Genomic DNA, 6,987 nt, shown 5'->3' with positions numbered 1-6,987 from the left:
ATGATTTGGCTAATAAGTTGTTTTTTGTCAACAAAGATGTTGATTTCAGAGAAGAAGTCTTTCCATTCAAAAATTACGAGAAGGATATGCAGTTCACTTTTACTGATGCATTCAAAGATGCAAGTTTCTTATTGGATGATTCTGACACTAGGATATCTCAAAGACAATAATCAAAATACTGGTGATGCTAACCAGTTGACAGAACCAAACTCTATTACTCAAAGTATAGCTCCTAGTTCTACTGCAAATCACAATAACCAGTTGATAGAACCAACTAACATATCAGTTCATATGTCTGATAAAAACCAACTATTGCCCTCTACAAGTCATGTACCAAACCAACCTACAAACATAAATATCTCTGAAAGAAAGTCCTTAAGAACCAAACTTGCACCTCTTTGGATGAAAGATTTTATAACCACTACAAAACAGACAAAAACAACACCACACAGTCTAGCAAACCATATTAGTTATGATCATTTGGCTCCTGCATATCAAGCCTTTATTATAGCTAGTTCAAATGACATGGAACCGGCATCTTACAGTAAAGCTATTAAAGATCCAAGATGGGTTGATGCCATGAAGGCTGAAATAGATGCACTACAGAGTAACAATACAAGGAAGATTGTGTCAGTGCCTGATGGTAAGAGGTGTATAGGCTGAAAATGGGTGTATAAGATTAAATACAAAGCCAATGGTGAGGCAGAAAGGTTCAAGTCAAGGTTAGTGGCTAAGGGATATAGCCAGCAAGAAGATATTGACTACCAGGAAATATTTTCTTGTAACGACCCGCTTAGTCGTTATAGTTTTTTCAGCACTTTCGCCCCTTTCTGAGCTTGGTTAGCTCACTTTTGACCCGAGAGGACCGTTGACTCACTTCCCGAGATGTCTAGATTTTATTCGGGCAACTTTTTGTGAAATTTGGGCTTGAGCGAAAAAGAGTTGATTCAAAGTTGACTTTAACGGACCTTTTTCAGAAATTCATCGATTTCGAGAGGTCCGGATGGTCTTTTAGAATTTGTGTGTATATTTCGTTCGGTTCCCAATAAACTCGGATGCATTTTGGGACTTAGGTTGGGAAGTTGAAATTGAGGTATTGGGGGTTGACTCGGTCAACGAGACCTCCGTCGGAAATTTCGAGGCCACGGGTGCATTCGTATCGCGTTTTTATGTGGTCTGTGTAGGTGGTTTGTGAGCAGATGGCCTCGGGAGTTAGTCGGGATTTCGGTTGCGATTGAGATGATTTTTAGCGATTGCACCGGTGTCCGAACCAGGCGGCACCAATACCGTTCTTGGCACCGCCATACGGCTGGACGGCGCCGAGGCAAAACCAAGCTCATATGGCCTCGACCGACCCGACTCGTCCGAGTGACGTCGGGGCGGTGCCGTTGTAGAGTTCCCGATGCCACTGTATCGGGGTCGGTCCTGTTATATTCATTAAGTGTGTATTAAAAGCCCTTAGTCTATCATTTATTACCATTCCAAAAATTGAGCTCTTGGAAACTATCTAGAGGATTCTTGGAGAAGATTCTTTGTGGTAAGTCCTTCTAATCTCCTAGCTAATTCATTATTCCTAATCATCTTAGAATCCTTTTTCCTTGTTAGTTCAGTAGTAATGGAAGATTAAGAGTAATGGAAGATTAGTTCTATCTAGGCTTTTAAATGATGAAATTGATTGGGTTTATGCTAGATTATGATGTATCTAAGGTTGTTAATCACATATCTTCTATTATTAGTGTTGAATTCTTGAATCTAAGAGTTAGGGTTTATACCCAAAATTGGGGGTTTTTCTTGGGTTTCGAAATTGGATGAATCCTTAAGTTAATTTAGCAATTAGTTGATGGGTTTTGATCACCTAGTGTTTAATTCGATATTTTACCCCCGAATTTCTCGTTTTGACCTTGTGGGCTCCGTTTTCCCAAATTCTAGAATTGGTTTTGATCTAATTCGAATGATAGAAATATAGGTATCAATCTTCATGATTTCTAATATAGATTTCGATTATGCCTAGACTTTATTGATCTTGAGGCTCAAAGAAGTAAGCAAGGAGTGATCATGCTGGGTATTGTCGTTCGCCATCCAGTAGGCTATGGCTTACCCTTGGTGAGACTTTGTTTTGCGAAGCATACATTTAGATGATATTGTCGGGAGAAAGCATGTAAACCTTCTGCATGAAGTCGGGTCGATATTATTTGAAGTCGGGCCCCGTCGTGCGATCGGGGCTAGCCACACCGTTGTGTTGTGACTTGATTGCTCCATTGTTATTGGCTTGATGTCGTGTGGTAATAGTAGATATTGGAGACTATTAATATATCTTGTTCATGATATTGTGGTACCTCACTTGTTGACATTTGATTGCGAGGATAGCGTTCTATATGACTTGTGTAGTCTTTCATGATATTATTAGCGTACCCATGCTTGGTACTTGTGATATTGATCTGATTATTGATGTTGACTCATACATTGCACGCACTCTCATCCTTCATGATATACTATTGATACATTGATGGTACTTGAGGAAACACTATGATGAGTTGGGCTCAGTTTGCATGAGAGTGATGTGAGATGTCCGATATCCAATGGTTGTCCCGCAATCGTGGATTGAGTGTGAGTGATGTGAGAGTTTGATATCTGATGGTTATCCGAAAATTGTGGATTGAGTGAGGTACATGGACTTTGCGGGTCCCCCATGGGTTATGCTACCGGGACGTCGATACTTCCGTCCGGAGTACATGTGTACACAGTATTGCATTACATTTGCATTCATACATTATTGCAATGCATTGCATTATGGCTTATACTATGATGATCTAGTGATTTACTTGTGTTTTTGGGTTCGGATTGGATATATTGAGACTTGGCACACTTGGGTTTAGATGCTTCCACCTATGTGATGATGTGTACTTGGTTATGATTGTGTTTGACTTATACTTGTTGATTTATCTGCCTATCTTGCTTTATTATCTGAATTATGTTAACTATACTTAGTCGGCCTATGATAACTACCAGTAATGTGATTTTATACTGACCTGCACTTACTGTATTCTTTTATGAATGCAGAGTTCCAGGTTGGATCTGCTGCCGTCTCCCGTGACTGATAGTCGCTATCAGTACAGCTTAGAGTTTACAAGGTGAGCACGAGACGTTCGCTGCCTTGAAGACTCATCTTATCTATGTCTTATTTTCCATTCTGAGACATATTCAGATTTGATGACTTATTATATTCCAGATTTGTATATTTCTAGCTAGATGCTCTTGTATGGATTAGAACAGACTCTGGGATGTATTTCCCTATTTCTGCACTTGATTCTTATTATTATCGTCAGACTTACATGATTTATTCTGCTTATTTAGTTATTTATTTTCATTTTTATTATCGTTGGGTTGAGGGTTCGCTTACCGAGGTGGAAAAGGTAAGTGTCCGCACGACTTAGCTAAATTGGGTCATGATAAGTTGGTATCAGAGCCCAAGGTTACCCGGTCTATAATACAAGAGTGTGTCTAGTAGAGTCTTGCGGATTGGTAAGATGAGCTCCGTATTTATCTACGAGAAGCTATAGGACATTTAGGAAATCTCACTTTCTTTCATTCTTTTGTGCTACTTTATTCTAATTAGTATCTGACTCTTTTCTCTTCTCTCACAAATGGTGAGGACTCGAGCTACTATAGCCCGAGGTCGTGCAAGCGTAGCCCGCAATGCGCCGGAACCGCAGGGCGAGCGATGCCAGGACGCAGCAGAGCTAGGGGTGGGCACGGTACAGTATATACCGATTACCATACCGAAATTGAAATTTTTGATACTGTTGTTTCGGTATTATGGTATTTTGTGTAGTATTTGGTATGCATTTTTGAAAATTTTGGTATTTGGTACGGTATTCGGTATTGATAAAGAAAATACTGAAATACCATACTAAAGTATTCCATACAGTTACATATACAATTCATATATATATATATATATATATATATAATACTAATTGAACATATAGAGTGGTTTTTAGCAAATATTTTAAACAATCCTACTTGGTACGCCCTAACTCCTTGAAGTCCTCTTATCATGTAGTTATATTTCTAAGTTTCTGTTTATCTCCCATTTTTTATGTTTTTTTTTAATAATCTGGACTCTGTCCAATTATGAATCTTATTACACTGTTCATCTCTTTCTCTTAATCTTAGTTCTTAATATCCTTCTTCTTTAATCACACCCTGGTTACCATGGCCAATATCGTCCTTTATCATTTAAACATTAAAACGGCCTTTCAAATACCTAGGAATTTACAGGTTAATCCATCGAGTATATTAAGAAATTAAAAGAATAACCATATACTAAGAGTAATAGATTCATAATAACAAGTAATTACTTAAACATAATAGATTAATTAAACATGGAATAATTTACATAGTAGAGAGATTAGTACAGAAAACATAGTTAAAAACTTACATGACTTGAAGACGGAGAGGTTTTTTCGGGGAACCCAAAAACTACTTCACACTAAGAGAAAATTACTGAAAGCTTAATACTATTTTACAAGGAAATTTATATTACAAAGGTTTGGGACTGGAAAAGGGATTGAGGCATTTGAAAGAGAAGGGGAATATGGAGTTTTTCTTGAGAGATGTGGTGGATGCTTGTGATAATTTTTTCCGATGTCTTTGCTTCTCCACAAATGCTACTATTTATAGGTGTTTGGCGGACATCAACTCCGGATTTCAAACTTGTAAAGAATCTTTTGAGTTCAGCCGGGTGCTCTTTGGGCCCCATCGTCACATGAAACTTTTCAATTATAATGAGTTCTATATTTTTTATTTTTATATATATATATATATATATATATATATATATATAATTAGTATTAGTACAAACTAATTGTTTAGACGTTGGAATTGCTTGTAGTTTCACTTAAATATTTTCACATGTGTAAGATGTTAGTATGATATAATTGATTGAAATGCCCTTTTTGTGTACCGAAGTATATATATCTTGATTGAAATGCCCTTTTTGTGCAAATGATTTACGAAAAGCATTGCTTGTACTTTCTTTTGAATATTTTTACACGTATAAGGTGTTAGTATAATATAATTGAGACGTTTCTTAAATAGTTGAAGTTTAATTCTTTATTATATGTATATATGTAAGTCGTAGTCGAATAAACTACGGTTACCGAATTACCGTACCGCAAAATACCATAACCGAGCTTAAAAATACCGAACCATACCAAATTAAATACCGTAGTTTAATTTTTAATTACCAAAAATCAAAATTACCGAACTGAAGTTTCAAATACCGTACCATGCCTACCGCTAGGCAGAGCTAGAGGTCGCGGGGGCCCCGGCCCGGCGGTGGCTCCGGTGCACCGCGCGAGACATCTCCGTTTCCGGTAGGCCGAGGATCGGTGGCGAGGATCGAGACCAGGCCGCAGAGGATGGTGTGGCCCCGGCACGGACACAGCCCTAGATTACTTTTGACCAGACTATGCAGGATATTATGGCCAGGGTCTTACTCAATCTAGATGCCGAGGAGGCTACCGCTGGTGTTACTATTCCAAGCGAGGTTCTGCTGCACCGGTAGTTGGGACGCGGTACCCCAAAGCAGATTCTCGGGTAGCACACCCCGCTGCAGCTATGGCTCCCTGTATTGATGCAGTGCCAGCCCCGGGTGATGATCTTAGGTCTATGGAGGGAGCTGTTATGACCGTATCTGATCAGGATCATGTTGGGAGGTTTAGGAAGCTGGAGCCTCCTAGGTTTTCAGGTACTACTGCAGAGGATGCTTATGAGTTCATTTTGGATATGCATGAGTTGCTGCATAGGATGGGGATCATGGATTCCCATGGAGTTGTGTCCTACCAGTTTCACGGTGACGTGAAGACTTGGTGGAGGTATTTTGTTGGTTGCAGACCTGAGGGTTCCCCTCCTATGACTTGGACTCTGTTCTACCGGGCCTTCCTTAAGAAGTATGTGCCTCGATCTTTGAGAGAGGCACGTAGGGAGGAGTTTCTACATATTGAGTAGAGGGGTATGTCTGTGGAGGCCTATGTGACTCGCTATCTGTATCTGGCCCGTTATTCCACTCCTTTGATCCCAACCGAGCCTGACAAGATTAGGCGTTTTGTTGGTGGGCTAGTCGGTTCACTTCAGATTCCTTACCTTCAGATGAAGGATATGGGGGTGTCACGACCCGACTAGGGGCCGTGACGAGTACCCGATACTTGTACCGAGCACCCCTTACCTATCGTTTTGTTTTACCTGCACCCTTTTAGCAAGTCGTATGAACGGTGCTGTTTTTTTTTTTTTTTGTTTCAAACTAAACATTAACATTAGCAAGATCATTATAAACATAGACCGATCGCTAGCTTCGCTATCACGTTATACAACAGCATTAAGATGCCAAAATACCGCATATTTAATCGTACACAATCGATCGTATATATCCGTTTACGAGCCTCTAGACATAACACACTTATACATATGGCCGAGTACCGTCGTGCCCGAAAATATACACGAAGAGAGTACCGCATTAAGTAAGGCTCCGGGACAACCTGGAGCTACCGTCATGCGGGCCGGTAGAGCTCCTAAGGATCAAGTCCGCTTTGTCCGTTGACCGCGCGCATGAAACGCACGCATCCACACGGGCGGACGTCGTACGAATAATGTACCGAGTATGTAAGGCATAAATGATAACATAGTAAAGGAATACGTAATACAAGTCATATCGTAGATGTACGTAGTTTATCCTAGTACGTGTAGTTCGTACATGTGTATGCTCGTAGGTACGACACACGCAAGCTTAGCCCCTTTTCGAATACGTTGTCCCGTATCCCCGCATACAAGAACGGCGCACATTTTAGTAAACGGACATTTCGATGAACGATACATTTCGGCCGAACAAAGACATTTCGATGAAGGAATTATTTCGAAAGGGGAAGACATTTCGAAACAAGACATTTTCTTCCTTTACCGACGCCGAGTACATCGCCTCTCCCGCCC

Source organism: Lycium ferocissimum, chromosome 4 (genome assembly GCF_029784015.1).
Source record: "Lycium ferocissimum isolate CSIRO_LF1 chromosome 4, AGI_CSIRO_Lferr_CH_V1, whole genome shotgun sequence".
NCBI lineage: Eukaryota > Viridiplantae > Streptophyta > Magnoliopsida > Solanales > Solanaceae > Lycium > Lycium ferocissimum.
The sequence above is the reverse complement of the archived record's forward strand: the minus strand, read 5'-3'. Positions refer to the sequence as shown.